The sequence below is a fragment of the Pogonomyrmex barbatus genome, unplaced genomic scaffold (genome assembly GCF_055798465.1).
Source record: "Pogonomyrmex barbatus isolate J1 unplaced genomic scaffold, ASM5579846v1 scaffold12, whole genome shotgun sequence".
Lineage (NCBI taxonomy): Eukaryota > Metazoa > Arthropoda > Insecta > Hymenoptera > Formicidae > Pogonomyrmex > Pogonomyrmex barbatus.
Genome location: NW_028297108.1, coordinates 4,276,134 through 4,301,573, shown reverse-complemented (window position 1 = coordinate 4,301,573; position 25,440 = coordinate 4,276,134). Strand labels below are relative to the sequence as shown.

The 25,440-nt window shown below is 41.8% G+C and overlaps 1 long non-coding RNA gene across 2 annotated transcripts in view; it reads right to left on the bottom strand.

The window, feature by feature from the left end:
- The window catches only part of LOC105428226 (uncharacterized), a 35,968-nt gene extending 27,314 nt beyond the window's left edge, over positions 1-8,654 (bottom strand). Inside the window, exons 1-2 of one of the 2 annotated variants that reach the window (XR_016138049.1) lie at positions 5,017-8,654; positions 4,651-4,719 (exon numbers count right to left, since the gene is read on the bottom strand). This is a non-coding gene — a long non-coding RNA (uncharacterized LOC105428226). The other variant, XR_016138048.1, reaches the window with a different exon arrangement.
- Positions 8,655-25,440: the final 16,786 nt, after the last annotated feature.

Genomic DNA, 25,440 nt, shown 5'->3' with positions numbered 1-25,440 from the left:
CATCGCCGTTGCCGTGTTCCGAAAAGTAATAACCGGTCGGGAATTTCTCTGCCGCCGCAATAACGCCGGCCGCGGTAATTATAATCTGAATTAAGAATTGTCATTTCTGTTGTACACCAATATGCGTATTTTGTGCTACCCAGGCGTAATTTTCTACTTCCCGCGATGAGACTACGAGCGGCGAACTTTTAAAAAATCCGCACTTAAGAAAGAAAAAGGAAAGAGCTAAAAAGACGATAAAACATGCACCTATTAATAGATATTTTTAATTCACTATTTCACTTTTTAACTTTTTTCATTTTGCTTTTCATTCTACGTGTCTTGTATTCATCAGTAATAAAATCAGTTATTAACGAAATATCTTTTTTCTTTACAAGGGCTTGGAACGATTGTCGAGTTATGTGCCGAGCTTTTAAATTTTTGAGCCCCGCATTTGTAAAATTTATTCGCCAATCGAAGAACGTGCCCGCATGACTTCTCCCTTCGATTCAAATTCATAATAAAATCGCTGGCCACGAAATGTAAACACATCTGCTTCCTATCTCTCTTATCGTCCACCAGGAAATGAATTTATTATTATACGCAAGTGATTCCTATCCGTTGCTGGTGAAACCGCGCATTAGTCACACGAGACGTCAAACAGTGAAACGTTTTCCCGAAAATGTGGCAGTGTCCGATTTCGCGCGAATTCAATGACTCAAATAGAAACCTTCCGGTCGTGGAGTTAGTTCCAGGAAGAAACGCATTACGGGATTCCCGTGCGAATACATTTCGCATTTTTCTAGGCGCACATCCGCGATTCCAGCCATTTCCTTTTAAAGGAGCACTAACTTCTAATTTCATATGACAGAGAGTACGGTGAAAAATTTTCTCTCTCTCTCTTCTCAGCTACGAGATTTCTCACGAGATTGATATTTACAGGAAAATAAAAGTTAATAGAAAAATAAAATCGCAAATAAAATAAAATAAATCGTCAAAAGATCACATAAATGTAGAAGTTGGTCGGTTGGCGAGACAAGAATAAAAAATAAAAAAAGAAGAGACAAGAAAATAGTGACTCACATCGGCGAAGCGTTCCGTGTGCACGTGGACGCGCCCAAAGAGTCGGAGAGTGAACTAGAGGAGACAGAGGAGCGAGAAATTTGTGCGTGTGAGGGGGAGAGAGAGAGAGAGAGAGAGAGAGAGAGAGAGAGGGAGAGAGAGAGAGAGAGAGAGAGAGAGGGAAGAAGGAGGGGAGAAATATTCGTGCGTTCCCCCGCGAGTGAGAAAGAGGGACAAAGAGTTGAACGAACCCACGCGCGGACTAAACCTTGCTAATTTTTTAAAGACCCACCTCCGACCAGTATTTCTACTATCGGAGAGGCTGCTGGCGAAGCGATGGAGGTTCTGCTGCGTAATAGAGGCGGATTTTCGTGACCAATCACAGTGGTCCTTGCGAGACCAAGAAATTTACCGTAGACATTCTCACGACGCAAATGCGACTTCTCCCTCTCGAGATTCTTTCGCCGAAGATATCTCTCTCCGAAATGGAACGGATTTAAATCAGCGATGAAAATCGGGTCAACCGATAGTGCTTTCGACATGACTTTAGGAGGGATAGTTCCTTCTGACTATTTCACATATTGATGCGTACTCGAAATTGTAAAGAACAAAAAATTATGCAATTCAATAAGAAATATTCTTAATCGTGTTTTTTGAGTTTTAAGTTTTAATTTCAAGTCGATCCCTATGTCGTTAAAAATTTTATTATTATTTTCATACTAAATTACAGAATAATCGTCAATAATATGCTATTTTTATTTTATATGTAGAATATTATTAGACCTTATCAACAGAAGAAATTGTGTTAGCGATAAAAAAATTCTACAAATTTTGGTCGATGTTAAAAAAGCAAAAAAAAAAATGTTTTTATATCATTAATGATAAATTACATTAAAATGTTAATATTCTCTGTCAGAATTCAGATCGATTACATATTATTTATCTCGAGTGATTGAAATTCTTTTATTTCAGATCTTAAGATAAGATTTTGTAAAACTCTATCGCAGACATATTTGTATATTGTGTGGTAATAAAATATTTGTATAACGAACGTGATATGAGTGTTTATATAGAAATTAATAGCCACGATCGTCGTTTACAATCTACGAAACGTATCCAAAGTATCTAAGCAACAAATGGAATTCATTAACATTTCTGTTACTCAAAGGCATTCCTATTTTGATTACCTATTTATTGCTCGACATTTAAAATGATGATGATAATAAGGCACGCGAGCAGCGTAAAATGTCGAATGCTTCATTTTACTTTTAGTCATTTTACAAGACAAATATTTCCGAAAGCGAGCATTAAGGTCCTACTATTAATCGCGTTTCGTATAAACCTCATGTTTACACAGGGATTAGGAAACCGATTGTGAGGAACGAGGAGTCGTCAACGAGGCACGGTTTGCCGCGATGAATTAACGAATCGCCAAGCGAAAATACGCAGTCGGTGTAATTTCAGCACGTGTACCAGCCTCCAAGGCCGAGGCGTGCTTCGAGACTCAGTATGCAAATAAAAAACGGAAGTGCCGCGAATAAAGCGACGGTATTGTAGTAGCAGAGGCATGCTCTGACGAAAGTTCGTTTCGGGTATTCATGGCGTTCAGTGTTGCGTCACGATACGTATTATTTATAAGAGAGAAAAAGAAATTCTTTTTTTTTTTTCAATAAATAAAATATCAGAAATAAGAGAAACAAAACGAGATTTATAAAATTTACATTGGTAAAATTATTGTAAATTTTGACTAGAGATTTTCAGAACGACTTTTCTCTCATTTTCTACCGTTGTACCGAGAGAAAATTTTATGTATTCAATCTTGTTCGAATGACGTTACGTTAGAAGATGCAACATTCTACGATCGCAATGTAGCACCTTATGTGGTACAACGCTGTCACACGCAGGTCCGATTATCTCATGAGAAAACGGAAACGACCGACGCGATTCTAGCGAAAGAATATATAAAATTCTTCTATCTCTTGTAAACTTAACAACGCGTGATTGTGATTGTGAAACAATAGTAGTCCGTTTTTCCTGGCATTTAATTGACGGCTGTTAAATAATTATAAACGGAAAAAAAAACGATGCAACCGTTTCGCTATCTAAATCGATGCAGAGATAAGAACGCTGTTTTTTTTATATCCTCTGTAGTTAAAATGCATTGAAAAAATAATAGTATTATTTGTATATCTAACGTATACATCTAACGTAAACGTGGATATCTCACGAAAGATATCTCAATATAGTATTATCTCGATGTATTACACTAGAATTGAATTATTCGATATTGGGTTATCTTACATTGTAGATATTATATCAGAAGATATCGGTATTACATTATTTTCGCATCTTACATCGACATATGTCACGTTGTCTAAATCATTAAAATAACTTAAAATATATCCCGAAGATGTCTCAGTATTAAATCGAATCGACGATTTCTTCTCATCGATAGCGATAATTTATAGAAATATGGGAGTTTATGGAAAATCGCCGATTTAATTCGCTGCTGCGAATCGCGTCTGCGAGAAAAGAGGAAAAGACGGAAAAAGTTAAGAGAACGGACACCAGGCGTGGATTTTCGGGGGATGGCTGTGCTTTTTTCTAGGGAGCCGCGAGAGCACGTGCCCGGGTAAGAGAGCACGCGCGTGACGTCAGCGTGCGTCTGGGAACAGCTGACCGCATTCCACAATAATTGTTTTGCATAATCGCGGTGGAAGCGGCCGCTCTCGGTGGTAGCCTCACAGTGCCCGCGAACAGGAGAAAGAGGCCGACGCAGAGAACGAGAAAGGTGGAGGTGGAGAAAGTAGAGGGGAGAAAATTCGAAAGGGCCCTCCAACGTAGTTGGGGTGGGGCTGGGGGACGGAACGAAGTGGGAAGAGAGGGCCCTGGTCCAGCCGTCAATAGCTACGCGGCCAGCGTGTTGGCTTTTAAAGTTTAAAGATCCAACCGCGACGTCGGCGGCGGCGTCTAAGTATGCCAGTAGTGCTCAACTCACAGCGCTCCGACGGATCTCTGTTTCTCGTGACGAAACGTACATTCCGAAGCTGCGCAATTACGTACTTAGAGATACCGCAAGAAATTTGGCATTTTTCCATTCATGATGGACGCTATCCTTTTCAAGAATCTTCAATTTACAATATTAAGCAATCGTTACGGTTAAGCGTCATCGCCTGTTACAATGAACACCACAACTGGAACTAGCGAGGGGGAAAAAAAAAATTGTTTCTTATTTGCGTTATAAAGATGACTCATCTTGTGATATTGATCGTGTATGCTTCCGAGAAGCATCAATGACTCGACGTCGCAAGAACCAAAGTAGTTATAATTCGAAACAGGAGCAAACAAGATCACGAAAGCACGGATAATGACGACAGTGACAAAAGATCTCGAGATGAAATGTCTGCAAAAAGAGATTAAGGAATATTACGAATAGCTAGCGCGAGATATTTGCGACGTATATGATCTTGTTTAGCAGCATCTTGCCACGTCCCACGCGACCCACATTGCGCTCTTTCGCGAAGATGTGGCAATTGCCTTTCGTGCATCTTATTTGGCAGTCTAGGACCTCAGGATTATTAGAACGATGAAAATATTAGAGGCTATTACCTTTATAAAATAATTCTTCAATCCTGGTTAGAATATCCGTGAGATGACACGCTCAGGAATTCCTTGACTCTGCAAAAAATCAAAACGCACGCATTAATTTTATTTATAGTATAAGAAAACATGCATATAAAAAAGCGAAAGATAAAAATAAAATTTCTACAATCTTTTTTACACATTACAGTTTCTAAAGATTCAGCATCTTGATGCACGGAATTTGGCACGCTTCGCACTAAATGGCAGAGATCGAGGGACACAGTAATCTTAATGACACTTTCTGTTTCGGAAATTATGAGACGTTGAGCAAGCCCGATGCTGTCAAACGATCGAATCGCTTAGAAAAACTGACGCAATGGCGAAACTTCGCACATTTTATCCATCGATATAGGATATGTTGGTCGGCGTTGGTCGCAAACAGCAAACTACGAACGTAAGGCATTTTGCAATCCCGGCCGCACGTCTCCGAGAATGGTGTGTCGCGCACATAGTTGTCGCGTGACGTTGGCGGAGAAACGACGCCAACGACAGGCGACCCCGGGAACGGCGATACGGAGAATAATAAAAAGAGAGACACACCGCGCCGTTGCGTCGATCATCCGCGGTTCCGTGAAAAACCGAAGCGAGCAAATATCGCGCCGGCATTGCTCTATGCACAATCGACTATCACTCGATGCGTAAGAACGAAATGTTTTCCCGCAAATGATATAAATATATCAAAGATGATCATTATTTTTCTTCATTTGTCGATTTAATTTTACACTCAACAATACTTTAATATAAATATATCAGCATTTTCATATCTTACGGCCGAGAGTTTACGTAGCTTTCCGTCATGTCGTTTCAATCGAATTACCTACATTTATGCGGTGTACGGATTATTGCATAATTATACGTAATTTAGTAGCGTATTTAGTAGCGTATTTGAAGTAATCGTATGTACAATAAAAATGCTATTACACGAAGAGTGAATTAATAAAAATCATAGGATTTCGTTTGTTTTACACGAATTTAAGAATTTTACTCCTCTGGATTTTAATTTGGCATAATCTCCTTGGCATTTCAAGTTTAGGGTTGAATTACACGTCGCGATACTCGAAGATACTCGACTTGCTGCGATACCCGACATTCGATACTGGTTTTCCTCGCGTGCACGCCCGACTGCGTTTTTTCTCTCTTGCGACACCCGTTATCGGATCAGTCGGATCGAATTAGTGGAACGAGAGAGAACTGAGGAACGCGACCGAAATCAATTTCCGTGCGACCTTCGCGGCGGCAAACGGCGACGGCGGCGGCGGCGGCAGCGACGACGACGACGACGACGACGACAGCAGCGGCGGCGACAATTCGCGGACAAATTTTTGCGCGCATGACGAGAGACTGGAGAGCGAAGATAGGAATATTTTCCGCGATGATCCACTTCTATCGCTACATCCTGCAGAAGAGAGAGAGAGAGAGAGAGAGAGAGAGAGAGAGAGAAAATGGCGTTTTCGATGATGTAACTGCGAGCGTGCGATGCGCACAGGCGATTGGTCACAGCCAGATTGCTCATCCGCAGTTTATCCTATACACAATTCTCGTTACCGGCGTGCTATCACGCGTGAACTATGCTCGGCGGCTCGTTTTACACGATCTATAATCCGACGACGAGACAGAAGGAGAGAGTTCGCTAGCTGCGGCCGATATTTTAACTTCCTCAAATTCTCGGTAAAATAAATGCTAAATTGATGAGCGTCGAGGTTTTTAATGCCGCGTCAAAAATAAAGATGACGTGAACGCCACGTGTATTCCACGCTAAGAGCGACCGTCCCGCGCGATATTGGTTTATGATAATCCGGCAGCGATATCTCTGCGACAATCGGAAAAAAAAAATCAGCAAAGGACTGCGCGCTCGTGCCACGCGCAAAAATATATGCACGCCGTTTCAGATTTATCTGATTACTCGGCGTTTCGGGGGAGGCGGGATCAGCGTGTGTCTGACTTAGCCGGAAGTGAGGTATCGGGCACGCAAGGATGTACACACCTCCGAGGTGTAGGGAGCTCCGATGCGCCATCGATACGATCCGTGCGTCGAGGCGCGGGGCCCTAGGTGTAACGGGATGTCCCCCGTGGCGGCTGCCAACTATGGGAATTCTAATTAGGGATAATGACGTCATTAAGGTCTGAGCCGCGACGAGACGGGACGGTCTGCTGCGCTTACTGTACATACGCGTATCCTATTCTATATACGTGTACTCGCACGCGAAACGTGCTTTGTTCCGAGAGCCATGCGTCCTACTCTCCTCGTGCCGATATGCGTCCGAGATCGTCGCTCTCACGCGAACGCACTGTTAAACTTATGCCCCGAGAAAGAGAGATTTACATCGCTCGTTCGCAAGCGGAAAGGGAGGAAGTGCTCTATGCATGGCCACCTCCTCCCCTACTCCCGGCTATTACGATAGGATAAATGTCAAACTTGTAGTCCTAGGTGGCTCGATTTTTCCAAGACGTTTGCAAACAGCTTGATTAATTTTAAGTTGATAGCAGAATTTACTTAACGAAATGTCTTTTCTTTACCAATGTCAATTATCTATAAACAATTATCTATAAACAAATTTTCCTCCGCGGGATTTTCGAGATTAATTCTCGAGGCGCTTGAATTGTTTTCGTTGAACGACGATTCGAAAAAAATAATTCGATAAGCGAAAAACATCTTGTGTAACAGAGGCAATTCTTGCGATATCGTGTTATTTGAAATTAAAAGTTGGCTTTCACTTCGATTTTGTTTTGACCGCTAGAGAAAGAGAGAGAGAGAGAAAGAAAAAGAGAGAGAGAGAGAGAGAGAGAGAGAGAGAGAGAGAGAGAGAGAAGCAGTTTTATATTTCGATTTTTTTCGACTTTTTCAGCTCTAATCCAATTCTCCTGTTCTTATCATCATATCGTTATCGATATGTGTATTACTATCATTTGGAAGCGACTCACACGAACAGTACAGCAGCGTCACGTCCGGAATAGTAATCGCATACGAAAATAATGGCAGCGCCTGTTATCTCTCGTTTCTGCGCGCATACATTACGGTGCACGGAGTCATTCCGTGATTCATGACGTTGTTAAAGCAGTTCGCGGAATTACAGTAACGGACACGTCGGCGAGCTTGACTGTCGGACGAGACTCGAGGAATTTGTAAACAAAATCGCGCGCGCGGAAACGTACGCGTATATGAAACGCATACGTGTCACGGTAAGAAAAATTTTAACATTATTTGTCGATACATTTTTTTTTTCAAGAATATATTCGCGTTTTACCGCAGGAAACCTCTTAAAATGAAAATCGTGGTTATTTTCAAGAATTCGCGGAAAGCAGCTCGTGCGCTCTAAACGATATAATAATAAAAGATTAAAAAATTAATTAAGCGATACTTCGGTCGAGCGATGACAGATATCGGGTTATCGCGGCTCCGCGCGTAAAAATTTCAGCGGCCGACCGACTTTCGGCTCAGAGTTCCCGAATCGATCCTCTCGACCTCGTCGCACTAAGCGTGCACCATCGTCGTACGTCGGTACGTCGCTGCCCGTCGCATATTTTCGCGCGCGCGTTGAATAACAGCCTCGTAACACAGCGCGGCGCGGTGACACAACTCGGCTCGAGTTTAAGCTCGGAGCTCGTCGGCCGACTGAACGACGACGGGGGAGGAGCGAGGGGAGAAGGACAATCGCGCGGGACGGAAAGAGACGGCGGATGCAGCCGACGCACGAGTCAGGCCGAGTCTCGCGTGTGTCTGTGCGTGTGATCCTCCGTACGCGTCCCCGCTGCATTCTCTCCTGCTCTTTCTTTCTCTCGGCCCGTGGCTTCCTCCGCCGGTGCGTCTCCGAGCCGATCATCCCGTCTTTGTCGGCGGGACGTCGCGTATCTCCCTCTTGCTTCGTCCTGACGTCAGCACAGATACCTGTTGCATGCCGCACACGCTGCACGGAGGGAGAAGCGTTGGTGCGTGCAACGAGTGATCGGGGCGGCGGCGCCGAGGAAGAGAAAGAGAGGAACGAGGAGAGAATGTAAAGATTGATTTCGGATAAAATCGCGAAATGGAATAAATCCCTTTAGATTTAACGTAATCACATTAATCACATTATTCAGTTATAATTGATTATGAAAATTATTTATAAAGGAACAATGGCCGTCGAATAAGATCGTGGAGATAGATAAATAGGAAAGAGAAAGAACAAAAGACACCTGACAGTTTTCTAAAAATATTTTAAAATTCAAGATAAATGAACAGATAAACAGAGAGAGAGAAAAAGACAGAAGCGAGGAACGATGGAGAGGGAACAGGAAAGAGGAGACGCTTGAGTCACATATGCGAATTAAAGACGTCGATTTTCAGACTGGCTGCAGACTAGCCAGCGCCCCTCCCGAGAAGAATGCTTCCTTTAATCTTTTTTTTTCTTGCACTCCTCTTTTCTCTCTTTCATTCTCCCCTGAATCACCGCTGCGTATAAATTAAAGTCTGTGATTCCGGACCTTACAAGAGAACGAACAAACGAGTCAGAGAAGCACCGGATAGAACAAGCAGAGTCTTTAAGAATTGCTTTTACAATTCCGGTAACACAAAATGTTCCAAATTTTTACGATTCGCCAAAATCATAAATTTAGAATCCTTTATAAATCAAATATCTTTAACTTTTTATATCAAGTATTTAAAATTCTAAAGCAAATTGTTTTGTTAAAAAATCTACAATTATAATTAAATAAAAAATTAATTTTTCTATATAATTGCAATATTCAAAGCTCTTAAGTTCCAGAAATGTTGATAGAATTAAAATAAATATTTGAGTTGAGACGAAGATAATAAATTATCTAAAAACAGATTTAACTTAGAATTGCGGAATGGACAAATTCATTTTTCAATAAATACGTACACGCGATTATCTCAGAAAAAAAAAAAACTTTTATAATCTTGTGTACTTGCTTTTGTCACCGCGAGCATTGCGGTATGGAACGACAGTTCTGAACGTCGGAGAATCGGAGCGAGATAGATACGCAGAGTATCGTCTCTTTATTATCTGCAGCGCTCGTTATGCGCGACGTCGATTCGTCACGATTATCGTCATCTTTATAGCGGTATTAATCGCGCGCGGTCGCCACGACGGCGGCGTTCGCTAAATGCCATTGGCGGAAGGAGCATCGAGGGCGAGCGCGACCCGTTTGCTGGGCTGGCTTTTCAGGAAGATCGGAATCAACGAAAATAGACGAGGTACGGGGCTGCCGCCTCGGTTGGACGTTCGCCAATAATGTGGCGCCGCGGAAAAATCTATGTATGACGAGAAAGAGAGGTAGATCTTTTCGTTTTACACAGGCATGAGATGTTTCTCATGCCTGTGCATTCTTCTGTAACGCGGATATGTACCTCTTTTGAAACACGATATGGATATCACTCCTCTTTCTCCCTCTTTCCCGCGCGTCCTTCTTACTTCCTTCAACGGTTCTGCCTAGATAGCTCGCTTTTTATTACGATACTCCCGTCTAGCAATACCGTTTCGGAATTTCTAATAATCATTCGCTCGTCTAAGTTATTCAAATCAGATTCGGTGTACCAATAATAAATCATTCCTGTACATGTCAGATTGGCAATCAATCCGCTGTGTCACGGCAGAGGCGAGAAAGAATAGCGCGATCGCATCTGTGCGCGAGAATGCGTAGTAAAAACGTGTAGTCACTCGGCCGTGGCTCTCGCAATTTGGAGAAGAAATTATCGCGCACGACGTTGATAAAAAGCAAACAGACTTAGCGATAACCGCGCGAACACGCGTTTTATTCCCATTCGTATCCTTCTCATTCAGTGGCTCTCTAATCGCACCAAGGCGTTCTTATCGAGCCGCGGAAACGACTTGTGACTTACGTACGCACGATCCGAATTACGTACGAGTGTTTCGAAGATCATATCGCGTTATCTATATGTTGGCAATCCATAAAAAGTCGCCAAATCAGAATCGAGTTAAAAGATTTCGTCTTATTCGTAAAAATTAAAAGTTATCTATTCGCCAAGCAACATGCGCCGATTTAATGAAAAATGTTATATGTATATATATATATATCTCGATTACAATAATGTAATTATTGGTAACTGTGTGTGTGTGTGTGTGTGTGTGTGTGTGTGTGTGTGTGTGTGTGTGTAAATATCAAAAAAATTTAAGTGTGTATGTGAAAAATTTAGTGTCTCAAAACATTCTTGATCTTTCACAATTCCTATGAACTGATTCGCGCCAAGCAATGTGTGTATACTAATTATTATATAACATAGGTATATATTATTCAATTGCCAGTATCAAACTCGTGATAACTTTAAACGATAACAAGTGCATTCCCATTATCTCTTTCGTAAAATTTAAAATATTTAACAGGTAAACTAATTTGAGAAAGTGATTGTAATTTAAATGAGGACATTAAGCAATATTCCATTCAATTGTCTGCCAACTTCCTGTAAATCCTGCGGCGCGATCTTGCGATTTATTATGCACAAGATATACTGATCACTCATTGCAATTTCATTGTTCGATATTCGCCAAATGGAAATCCAGCAGGTAGCGTTGGACTACCGATTCCGAAACGGAGGCCGGAAAATGCGATTGAGAACCACTGTCCTAGAACGCGTCCCGGTCGCCGGCACAGAAATAGAACGGTCGGACCTTAACGCGCACTTTTGCGCCTCTTTATGTAACCCGGCCAAATTTATGGCCGTTATCTATTTAATAATACGCGGATGTACTCGCGCCATTCGCAAAGATCAAACGGTCCCACGCACGCGTGCACACCGTCGCGCGTGTGAGAGCGAGCGAGCGCGAACACGCACGTGCGTAACGCACACACGCGCACAGCCCGACGTAAATTTCGCGCCAGTGCGTTCACCTCTTCGATCTCATCGCTCGTTCTTCACGGACGCTTGAATGTCGAGTTGTTAATTCTCCTCGCTCGAGGAACATCGGAAACTACTGTTCGATCGACGGCTGCCCGTCTAAATAAAGGCACACTCGCCGTAATCGCCGCTTCGCGCGATTCCATCGTGCCCTCTCTGGCCAGACCTGCCCTCTGTTTTCGACTATACCTCCCCCCCACCCCCTCCCTCATCTCTCGTCCCTGTCACTTGTGGTAAAAGCGCGAAAACGAAAATTCCGATTGATAAATTCCTTTTCCTGAATCAATGAACGTTCGCCCGCATTAAATAATAATTGAGAATAACTTTCAATAATTTCTATGGAAAGATAATTTAGTTTAGCTTATTCTGGTTCCAGTTTATCGCGTCATTTAGCGTCGAGATTTAAGAGATTTAAGAGATCGGCATGTCACGTCCCCGAATCTATCTTTATCGAAACTGTCGGAAGTAATGAAACTTTATCATAACTAATGCAGCCCGCCGCGGATTGCGCTACTTACTGCCGACAAAAGACCTAGTTATGCAAAAGAGCCAGCAAGCAAAGCTTGTCTTAGCCATCTACCTAACGGCCTATACCTACATTGGGTGTAATCGGTAACCACCTTGTAATTGTTATTATTAAATAACCGTTTTCTCGATTCTTTTAATGTACTTTTCTGCATTTCTTCCACCTTCGCTTCCCGCTTCGTTTTTTTTTTTTTTTTTCGAGATTGCGCGTTATATACATGCTCATTGCTAATTCCCATTTACACACGTATGATTTACGAGCGACATAGTTTGATTCCGCGATAACGCTTCTCGATCCTTGACCTACTTAGCCCTTATAAAACAAATTTATCGACCGCCATCAAAATCCGTGCTTTGAAATTCCAACAGTCATACGTGTACATAAGTCTGAAACGCGCACGTATTTACGACGAGCAAACATAAAGCAAAGCATCCGTTCTTTTATAAGCGTTGTTCTTTTTTCCGAGATCCTAATCAACGGAATAATGTCGACTCATTTAGATATACAAGCGAAAAAGTCAAATAAACGTCGCGTCCGAAAGGCGCCGCTTTTTTTACGCAGTCAAACCACGTGCGTCCCCAAGCTTTTCCTTCGTGTGCTCGTAACTGAGATGTACATAATATAAATTCGCGTTATAGTCGATTCGATTTGCGACTATAACCGCACAGTTTTCCGCGGGGAAACTACCATGAACGAGGGCCATAATTGGCACCTACGTGTATCTACTTGGACGGAATTTTCAAGCTATAAGATCGCGAAAGACCAGCTCGTATAACTGTCAACGCGATTTAGTGACGTGTCGCATACCGTTGCTCTGCTTCGGTGACGTACGCACGCACGAACGCACGCACCACGCACGCACGCACGCACGCACGCACGCACGCACGCACGCACGCACGCACGCACGCACGCACGCACGCACGCACGCACGCACGCACGCACGCACGCACGCACGCACGCACGCACGCACGCACGCACGCACGCACGCACGCACGCACGCACGCACGCACGACGCACGCACGCACGCACGCACGTACGCACGCACGCACGCACGCACATTGGCGCGTACATTTTGATAACTCCCGTTCACACAACTTCAACAGTAAATTCCACTAATCTTTTTATTCAGCAAATTATCGACGAGATATTTAAAAAAAAATATCATTATAAATCCACCGTTAAAAATTTATTTTAAATTTCATTTAAATAACGATACATAGTTCGTGATATAAATTAATTAATTCCGAATTTTTATATATATATATATATATATATATATATAATTCAATAAAAATTAACAGACTCGAATTCACCGAGTAGTTACCTTCTCCATTCTCTGTTCTATTAATTGTAAGTTCGGCATATTATATTACATTGTTTAATTTAAATGTTTTTTTAGGGATTTAGGAATTTAATCTAAATGTTTTTTTTTTATTTGAATGTATGACGTCTCAATTTTTTTACGTCCTAATTATCCCAATATTTGTTATAATAACGTAACAATTGGCATAAGATCACTTTCCTCATACTTGATTATTTTATTCAATTGCGCGTTTCGCCGTTTGAACTCATATGTCGCTATTTGAATCTATTAAAGTTGCAAGACTCCTTTTTGGTTCGCACCGAAATAAGTCGTGTTATTGGCCACCCGCTCGTTCGCTCGCTCGCTCGCTCGCTCGTTTGCCGGCGATTCATCAATTTCCTGCGACGTCGAGTTGACGTAAGGGGACGGGTAGTGACGGAATTCCGGCGAGCGTTTCATGAACGAATCGTACCCGCGTATCACGCGCGCTTTCCGCTGGCAGACATTTTTCTCCCTTCGCACTAATAGCGCATTATACGGATACATACCTCCACTCATGACATTTTCAATGACAGCTGCCGACGTCTTCCTGCATTCTCCCCTCCTTCTCTCTCGTGGCCGCCGCCGGTCTTCCGCGTCCGTCTTCCGTGACTGTCGTAGTCGTCAAGTCCCGCGACGCACTGTTACGGAGGAAATCCAAACGGTCCCGGAAAACAGAAATGGCGGCCGTGACGGTAGGCGCAGGCTCCCACGCGAGTTTCGCGAAAAGCATCTCGATGAGATCGCGCTTGAAACGTCGGACGCGTCGAGATCGATAGATCCGATTGATCTTTCGTTATCAGGACCTTATCACGTGGCAGAGCTCGAGAAGAAAAAAAAACGACGTTTTCGTAGAGATAGATACAGCGAATGATCTTTCGGCGAAGCGGCGCGCGAGTTGTCGATCGCGCGTCTACGAAAGGTTACCGGCTGGCGGACGGACGAGGACTGAGCGGAACAGTCGAACGCTCGCGGATCCCCTCTCTCGCTCACACACGTTCCGTCCTTCCATCTCCCTCCCACCACGCGCCGCCGCGCTCTACGCCGTTCGGCGACATTCGGCAACTCCTCTGCCTCCGTCTCGCTCCCTCCTTCGCGCACTCCGCTACCGCGCGACCGCCTTGCGACACATTGCCGCGGAGCGTGCGCGGGCAAGGAGGAGGTACGCACGAGGTCGGGAAACACGGTAATCTCTCACTCTCTCCCGTGGCCGAACGGACACGGAGCGTCGTCGCGCACGTATTTCGCATGAAAATCTTATGTCCATTTATATCGATGTAAATTAATTTTAATCTCGATTTAAATGGCTTTCTATCATTCATTTATTTCTAAGAATTAGAAAAAGCTATCAGGTAAATAAAAATTAATCTAGTCTATTGTTATAAAAATCGACACATTAAATCGATAGTTTAAACGGAGAATCAGCAGCGATGTTTTAAGCCAAAATTTAACTCATGGCTTTCTGTCTTATTTAGTTCTAAAAATTAAAAAAGGTTGAAGAATAAATTAAAATTAATCTACATTGTCAAAAATCGACGACACGAATATTAGTGATTTTCGATAATTTAAATGGAGAACTTAGCAGCGGTAATGTATTCTAAGCGAAAAAATAGCGGAGAATGAAATTTGTATTGGCGTGCCGCACGTGCTGTGAGTGTGTGCGTGCGCGCGTGCGTGCGCAACCGCGGAATAATAACAAAAATATCACGATGTAATACACAATGTTTATATTACGAGGAATATCGTCTTTGGAACAACGTACAATATTGCATGATTGACGATACGAACGCAAATATTTCAAAGCAACATGTGTTTCGTGACGGGACTCGTAGAACATTAATATCACATATTTATAAGGACGTCTCTTTCACGCTTAATGTTACGACTAAGATTAGACTAAAGTTACGTAACAAACTTTCGTATTGATGTACTGTAATTAATTCTGTTGCAGAAATGTCTTGAGATTTCACAAAAGTAGAATCGTGTACATTATTTCGTCTTGATGATTTAAATGCTCGATACAAATAAGATGACATGATAGCAAGTTTAGAAAATTTTACGAAACGGTAAAAACTTACATTGTCTTACATAAAATTGTATTTATAATTATATAATTAGATTTTTAGTGACAATAATTACATAAAAATTTATATAAAAAAATAATTCTTTCACTTTTCAAATTGCATTCAGATACTGTTATTTACCGAATCAATTGTTGCTGAAGAAGATCAAAGATTGCGAACTTCCTCTAGTTGTAAACATAAGAGAGCTATTATATTATATGATTGTCATCTTTTACATGTGACATGACGTGTTCTTCTAATCGTGTAACTAGCTTTTGAAATGAGACCATCGCGAGATGAGACCATCATTTCTGTTTTTTTCTCCGAAAATTTCCTTGAGCACAAAATAGAGAAGCGATCGCGTTCTATATTTAATAATAAATGTATGATTTTCAGCCAGCAATAATGTCCACTACAATTCTCGTTCAAACATTATTTTTGTCTTCTACTCGAGCGTAATTTATACACAATTATTTATTCGCGTGTCGTCTCGCGTTGCTCGATATTTACGGTTTCAAAATAGGATAGGCTGTGTTAAGTTGACTTGACCGAGAATTCCGGTAGGACTCCGGTTTATAGAGTCACTGGACGGATTGAAAGGCACCGTGTTGCATGTGTAAAATATAAAACTGAAACGCTGGGTCAATGAAATACGATTTGCGTCAAGTCAATGTCGAGGCGAGTTTCAGCTCACTCATGAATTATGAAGGGACGATTCTAAAAACGAAAAGAAAACATGCGCAACCATTGTAGCTTTAATCTGTAGAAACGATAGGCAAATGACACTGTATGACAAAAGAAAGAAGTACGGACAAAAGATAGAGAAGAGAGAAAATTGTTGGTTTTTCCGAAGGAAAACTACATACATTCGATCTATATGTGGTACAAAGGATTGGCATTCATTGTATTGATTGTATTTTCATTGTTGAAAATTTTACTCATATTTGCTTTATATTTTCTACTTTTTATAAGAAATCACAACTATTCGGATCCGATTTGATTCTTTTTAAATATATAAACAAAAAATATCTAAGAGATACTATTTTTTTTTATATCAATCTAACTTGGAGATTTAAGCGATAAACAACCTCTCAAAACTAACGCTTATATTTAATCCCAATCAATAAAACGTACGATGTATAGAAAAATGTTTTAGATAAAACTTTTATGTACTTTATAACGTTTGTAATGTACCTTTTTTATGTGCTTTATAAAGTTTTCAGGAAATCTAAATATACCGTTATATAACATACATAAAAAAAATCATAAAAATTTCGTTTAAAACATTTTTTTTATGTATCTCATCGTTTCGTTAATAATTAAAGATTATTTCTTAAATCTCAAATTGGGTCGATATAAAAAAAAATACTTATCTCTTAGATTTTTGTATTTAACAACATATTTCAAGGAGAATCGAATTACTTTCGGCCACTTGTGACAGGTCTCTTGTTAGTGCAATTTCGAAAACTATTCTCGCTGTATTCGCAAAATACTCGATGAGATTTTACGGGTATGTATCCATGGACGATACACGATACATTCCCAGGCCATCTGATGTGAACATCAATTCACATTGCGTATTTACATGTAGTCGTAACGACAAGGGATTATACCTGCCACGATTATTGGTGTTTTTACGTACGTGCGTGATGTTTACGTGGAAAGCACCGACGTTTAATAACCATTGGCGGTGCTAATTGCTAAAGATCGAACACGATTACGTTCTCGCGGAAATGTTTAACATGAGTATTTCGCCGCGGTTTAACATGAGTATTTTAGCGGCGGTCTATCTTTGTCGGATGCAAGCCGACAATACAGGTGGCGACTAATACACGTCCGTGTGTATTTCGTATACCCGGTATTTCCAATCGTTTCTCTTACATTCGCGGAACTGAGATTTCCTCGTTCGCGATGAAACAACAAAGGAAGAAGCGAGGTAAGAAGGAAAACAAATGATTTTTAAGGCTTCGAGTTATCAACATCGTGTTAAAACGAGGCAGCATTTTTCTATTAAAGTTTCTAATAAAAGCATAATCGACTAGAGAATTAATATTGAACGAGGGTTTACGGTGCATCGATCGTTGTGACCTGGTACAATAATGCATATTGAAGGAGACATATATCTACGGGCGAATCGTAAATTGATATTTTGTAAGAAAGTAGGGGACAAGCGGGAAATTGTTTAATAAGAAATAATACGTTTAATAAGACGTAATACACTTCATGTTGATCAATACCGCGCTCTGGACAAGCATCTACCCAGCATTAATACAATTGGCCTTTTAACATAATTGGTTTATACAGCTATAAAAGAAAAATAGACTATCGCGTAATTAAAGCAAGCGTATAAATTAAATTTTAATTGCGCGTTAGTTTCTGCTAATTATTTTCTCGAGCAGAGGGTTTATTGACCTACAAAAAAAGAGTTTTCGCCGTCTAATGCGTTCGAGTTATGATTTTGAAGTAATATATAGCTAATTAAAATCATTTATTGAAAACTATCGATGCACTTCGATTTAGATGTTAAAAATTAAACTGAAGATCAAGGAAATTAATTCGGGATAAAGCAATAAAGTTAAGAGACACAGCAAATATATAAGAGATTCGATTACACAAGGAATTCCCGTTGAGAATAGAGAGCATCATTTTATCTCGACGGTTCTCATAACAGCCTATTAGATGATATCAAGTGCATTAGCACAAACGAGCAATTTAGTCGTCCTCGATGAGATCGCGTCACAGCGAGAAAATTCAGGAATAGAAAAAGCAACAGCGGGACAATAGCGTATACAAACTGTCAGAATTCGCAAATCCAAAAATTTTTTATCGTAGAAATCGGATTTTTTTTTTCTTTTGTGAGAAAGAATATCTCGCGAACTCTTCTGGTATTCGAAGTTAAATGTTTCGATGACGAAACCTGTATACCGGGAATTCCGACGAGTTTGAAGTTTACTTGCGCGTTACGGGGCACCCTGTAGATGTACGAGCATCTCGGGGCCCGTCTCCTCGAAATACCGCAGACGTATAAACTCGTCGTGGCGACGCCGTCGCATGGAAATAGAGAATAGAAGTAGATTTAGAAATAGAGCCGCCAGTCGTCGGCCTAGAATTTGATCGGAGACGTGGCCTAACGCGCGCCCCGACGCTGTTTCGGACGAGTTGGAACGTGCGTTGTCGTTTCGATGCGGCGCGAAGTGATGCGCCGGGCAGCTCGCGATGAATAATAAACAGGAGGAGGCGCCGAGGGGTGGGGATCTTTCTAGGCTTTCAGCAGTATCGGGAAGCGTTTTCGAGTGTCGGAGTGGAGTCTTAAAATAATGGACGGGCGTACGCGAAGGTTTCGCTGGGACCAGAAATGCCGCGCCGATGAATAAGACGAGTGTCTCCGAAAATAGTCGCGTCCGAGGCCCGATACAAGGGCCTCCAGGTGTCAATTTCAATTGTGCGAAGGAAAACGTTTCTTCTTCCTCTCTTAATTCGTTCCAAGAAGTTCTTGGAATATAATAGAAATTTTCAATTGTAAGGCGAATCTATTAACAGTTTAAGGAAATTTCCAAGAGAGAGAGATAAAGTATAAAAATAATTTTTAAAAGAATTATCTTGCGTTTTATCAAAAACATATCTCGTGTATTTATTTACATATTACATAGTTTATATTTATTATACATTTCATCTCGTGTACTCTTCTACGCTCACTTGAGACTCTATCTGATGAATTTCGAGGAGAAACGGTACTTCCACTAGACAGTGGCTTATTTCAAATGCGTTAGTCTAAATAATGATAATAAGAAGGAAATTCGCCGGGCCAACACCTTGCTGATCCGAGCTCATTAGGAATCGACCTGGAATTCGAAGGTGTCTAATTAAATAATGAATAATGCATGATGCATCACGCGATTAAGGGCACCCCGGTGCGGACGACGCGGCGTCGGCGGCGGCAGTGCCGTTCACGCGGACCGAGTTACACTTCCTTGAATGCGGCATCCTGTCGCACAAGTATTGTCCAACGTGGACGGTCTGCGTTCTCCGTGCCGTGGCGGACAATACTTGCGCCGTGTTGACTTCCTTCCTACATAGAACGAGCGAGTAAATGCGTGCGCGACTACCGTCTTGTCGCGTAGAAACGGCGCACGCACGCACGCACGCACGCACGCACGCACGCACGCACGCACGCACGCACGCACGCACGCACGCACGCACGCACGCACGCACGCACGCACGCACGCACGCACGCACGCACGCACGCACGCACGCACGCACGCACGCACGCACGCACGCACGCACGCACGCACGCACGCACGCACGGTCGCTACGCGCGCGTAGTGATTTCATTCATAAAGTCACGCGTTTCGCGAGGAAACGTCTGCACATGCCCGTTAACGACAGGAACCGACGGCTTCGCCCGTTTCTTTCTTGCGTACCTACCTACCTACCTACCCCCGCGAGAAAATGTTAATACGCGCCTCCGGAACGAACGCTCCGGCGCCGACATCCGCTCGGCTCGGATGCGCAGCGTCGGAGGATGCGCCGCCGGTAGCAATAAAAGCGCGGCCGTTAACGTGGAGCTAATTCCCTCTCTGCCTCTTTCTTTTTTTTTCTCCGTGGTAAGAATCGCACGATTTCGCATCCCGAGATTTTTAGATTTCTTCATGTTCGAATTCGCTAGAAGATTAGATTATCTTTTAACAGTTGCAGCTGTTCGCTCGCTAAAATTATTATACAATTTTTCTCTTAAATTTTCTTTATTTTTGAGTCGTATATAGAAATATTTTTAGATATTTTTCAGAATTTTTTTTAGTTCTTAGTGGATTTAAATGTCAAGAGAAACTTTTCCATCTTTATAAAATTAGAAATTAGAAATTTATGTTTCTTCAAATATAACATAACTTTGATCTTGAACGAAAAGAATTAAGTATTAACTTCTAAATTTGCAAATATTAAATTTCTGAAACAATTTTTTTATTATTACTTTTTGCCATTACGTCTTTTATTTTCCATACATTGCATTCCTTTTTATTGTGAATATTTTTTTCTATTTTATTCGCGAGATATCAAACATGTAAATTTTTAATCCTTATGGCCTTTAATGAAATAGCACGTAAAATCTCGTCAAGTGTACGCGCGCGGTCTTAGATCTCGCTCTTCAAAGTACGGTGACCCTTTCAGGCTTGGGCGGAACTCCTTCGCTTCCGGTGCTGTTCCGCTGCTGCTATTTCTATATATAAACCTACACGCGCTCGTCGGTATAAAGCGAGTATACGAGTGTAGAAAGTTTGCGTGTATATGTGCCGAATACCAACGCAGGACGGGGGCATGACTTCGTTATACGAGAGGCTAATTTATAGGCCGCACACATTTTTGCTCGATGATTTTCTGCGTGAATCGCTTATCCTTTTTCCTGAAGAAAATGGTTTCGTTGGAAATTATATTTTTGCAATTTTTCTTGCAAAATTTTTTAATATAAAATTATTTAGTTTGTAAGTAAATTAATGATTTCTCTTTGATAAAACGTAATTATTCTTCCGAGAAACAATAGATGGGATCATTATTATAATTTGCAATTATTTGCATAAAATTCGAGTATTAAAATTAACATTAATTATATAGGAATGAGAGTGTCTTAAGGTTTTTTATTTGTTCAACATAAATATAAAAATGTTAGTAAAAAAATTTATGTTCGTTAAAAGTATTTTCCGGTATTCAATTAATTTTTGTTATTTTTTTGCCTTGTTAATAAATAGCGATAATCATTATGCGTATTCAACTATTATAATGCATTTCATAAAGCTTGGGAAAAAAAAATGTCATTAAGAATAGCGGCAACGTAGATCAGTCTTTCGACATTTTGAGAGCAAACTTCGTGAAAAAAGAAAGTTCGGAAAAATTTATAACACTGTAACAGCAAGCACACATCGCATATATACATCGCGCATATGTCGTAATATGCGTGTGTAGAAAAAAATATTTCGTACAATTAGAATCATGTCAAGATTTAATATAAACAGGATTAAAGTTGCCCAAGAAGACGTTTTAAAAATTGAGGCATCCTCTAAACATATCTTGCTTGGAAATTGATATTTAATAGACAAAGTAATTTCATTCTTACGGGAACTGCATTACATATTGTCATTATATTATAATTATATAAATTTGTAACTTTAATTGCGTATAATTTAGAAACATGATTTCCTCAGTTTCTCAATAATGACTTCTAATAAAACGAGCTATATATACATACTTATGAAACAATGTATACTTACGTTGCGCTACCTTATTTCCGCACATCCTCGCGTAAGAGAAAACAAAAACATTCATTTGCCATAGTCGATTTTCCTATTTTTGACGTGCTAGATTGATAACAGTTTGTCGCAGGATACTGTCGTACAATTGACGGCTTCCTACGACTTCCGGCACTCGTGGAGGTCGGTGATTATTTTTTGTCGGAAGTTCGTTGCTACACGAGAATGGTGGAGGCGATTAGCGGAGTTAAATGGTACCACGTTGTTGATAAGTTACACACGATTCCCATTAGTTCCTCATTACAATTCGAGTGATTGATAATCCTTACATGTTTTCTTTATAAGGGATAAATATAATTTTTTTTTAATTGATCTATTGAAATTTCGTTATTTTGCCGAGCAAAATTTAATCGACAAAAAAAATTCCGTTTTGATTTCAGAAAAAATATGTTGTTGCTTCTATATTGCAATCGATTAAATAAACTATCTTGCACGATGTATCGTGTTTCGAACTCGGAAGAATAATATTCGATGAAACGGACGCGATAAAAAACAATTCACACGCAATAAAAGTGCGATAACAATTTTTCTCTATCGATAGATTAATTCTATTTCAATGATTTGTATTAAATTATGATTTATATCGGAAGATATGTCTATAACTATATCTGTCAAAATATGATTTTCCTTATGAAAAATATATTTGTGTATATTAGTTAGCGACATCAATACGCGTATCTTTCGGCAAGTTCAAAAATGCAACAATAACGAGTGTCGTAATGGAGATTGTACGAGGAGTACAAAATGTGACGACAAATTGCATAATAATCGGTCCACGTTGATACGCTGGATGAACGGACGGAACGAGCAAGGCGGGCGAAATATGAATGAGAAGGGAAAAGGACAATGTCCTAGGGCGGGATACTTAATGCTCGCGGAGAGCCGAGTTTCGTTTTAGGACGCACCCTTGCGTATCGACGTGCAGCGAACCACGATTTTGTTGGCGATTTTGTTGGCTATTTCCTAATTCGACGTGCACGACGTTGCCACGGGCAAGCAATCCGAAGTAGATCGTCAGAGAAATCCGAATACACACTCGAATTAAACTCGGGGGATAAGTCACACTTTACTCGTTTTACAACAAACCCCTATAATATTACGAGCTAAAATTACGTTAAATTTACGTTAAATGTTAATCTTTCAATTTTTCTCCTCGTTTCCGCGCATCGACGCGGAAAAACGCTGACGTTTATTACGTTCCGCGGAACATTTGTTTCGATTTGGAAGATCCGGACGATCGCGTATTAGCACTGCGACGGAGATTCCGTACCACCGCATCTCCCTCGTGGTGAAAAATACGGAGTCTGGCTGATCTTGTGCTAATCGATAAGATACGTCGTGCAACGAAGCGGGAACAACGGGAATGTCAACAATAATAACACTGTCGTCACCGAATGTCATCACAGCGAGGGTGGAACGAGAAAGAGAGAGAGAGAGAGAGAGAGAAAGAGAAAAAGAGAGAGAGGATGGAGAGATCCAGCACATCGAGAGCCGCGTTGCACGTGCGCCGTGCACCGGTTATGTCGACAGTGGCTCGCAGGGCAAAGTGCATTGTGCGACTGCCGGCGGGTGCAGCGCCGATGTCCTGGCTTTCCTATGCAACGCACCGCACCCTGCCTCCCACCCTCCTGCCGTTGCCGTTCTTTCGTCCCCTCCCGCCCTGCTTCATTCCATTTCGCGATGGTGCGCATATCGCCGACGCACCGACCATGTGACCGTCCTCTTTAGCTGAGCCGATTGCACCGCCGACGATATCCTCTTGTCTCTTCTTTCCTCTATCCTCATTTTGTCTTCCTTTGCTCACTGTTTCTTTTTTTCCATCCTTCGCACCTCCGGTGTCTCATCCCGGTCATTATTTTTTATTCTCGTCCTTTCAACCCTTTACCCACATCATGGAATTTACAGCACATGAACGAAAAGTTTATATAGCACCTGTTATAAGTTAATTTTCTCTATCTGACGCAGTTAATTAACTTCTGCTTCTTTACCGTATCGCGCTCGCGGAAATCTACAATTTCCGCGCATCTTCGGCTAATCGCATCTTAAATTTCATCATGTATCGTTATCCGCTCAGAATTCTAATTTCCCTAAACAGGATAAATTCTCTTTCCTTTCGCACCTTGCATTTCACACTCGCGTTCGCTGCGCGCGCGCGCACACACACACATCTGCATCTCTAATCGTGCCTCGCTTCCCGGGATTTTTCGTCCCTTTACCCCGCCACATGGTGGAGAAACGCGGTCCGCGTTTCTCTAACGATGACCGGCCGCTTCCGTCTTTGTTCGTTTCCTCCGCGAGTGAGCGAGCGAGCGAGCAGCGGCGGCGGCAGATGCGCGCGGACGTACCTCTTTCTATATCCTTCTCGCTACGTGGAAACGGACGTGTACCGTCGCCGTTCCACCGGAATGCCTCCTCCTCGTCTGTCTCTCTCTCTCGCTCTCATCACATCGCCGGCCTCCGCCGGCCACTGCGTCATTTCTGTTCGCCACGTCTCTCTCGTTCTCGGTCTCCCACCAAACAGTGGCGGATTCACACGTCAAACGGCTCTAGGTACATTAACCTCAAGCCACCCCTCGTAAAGATCTTCTATCCCTTATTAGATCTTCTTTTTAGCTGCCCTTTCTTATGCCTTATACTTGATGAGAAGAAGAAAGTCGACAATAGATCGCGGAAAAAAAGGATAGTAGCTAAAAAGAATGTCCGACAATTTTTACTCAATATATCCCTTATACAGTAAGCTAAAGTAGTCTTATTTAAATTATTCATGTTTCACATTATCTGATATTTCATGCGATTATCTGATCTCAGATTTAGTCTGGCAAACATTATTACGTTATATTCAAATTAAAGAAAAATTAAAGAGTTAAATATATACCGACGTAAACTGTTCTTTTAAAAAGTATAATAAAAATAATAATCCACGCGAATATTTCTACTCAACAATAGCCCTTTGCTTTTAATCCTTCATAGTGAGAATCGATTTCGAAATATACTTCAAAACAAACTGACTTGCAGTAAGCTTAAGAATACTTGCTAACATAAGTTGAACCTTTCGTTTCAACTTTCGCACGACTCTATTACTGAATTTTCCATCTATTTGGGGAAGTGGTTTCCGCACGCGATACGCGATCGATTGTGCAAGTCGCCGCCCCGCTTCTTGCAATATTAAGCGCTCCCCAAAAACAGATGCTCTCTCGCATCTCTCGGCGCGCTCCGCGGGGAGAGCGCCCACGAGTCTATTCCTAAATCCGCCACTGCAATCCAAACTGGCATCCTCCTCGGTCAGTGCGCCCTGCCATCGCCTAACACACGAACGCGCGTTCGCACTCGTCGCACCGAGCGGGAAACCGAGCCGGTGATGCAGCCGTCCTTGTCGCACGCCGCTCGGCTCCATTCATGTCTCGGTTCTCCTCGGGTTATGCAACTTGCTCGGGGAGGGAGACGCGAGGCGAGGGGATGCGCCGCGCCGACATTGCACACCGTCACTTTACCGCGTCTGAACCAATGGAGAGAGAAAGAGAGAGAGAGAGAGAGAGAGAGAGAGAGAGAGAGGGGGGGAAGGGGAGGGAGAGAAGCGGAGAACTTGGATAACTTACCGTCGACGATTTGTCCGCACGACAATCGCTCCTTCTTCCTTCCCAGTGTAACACCACCTATTACATTCGTATCAATCACTC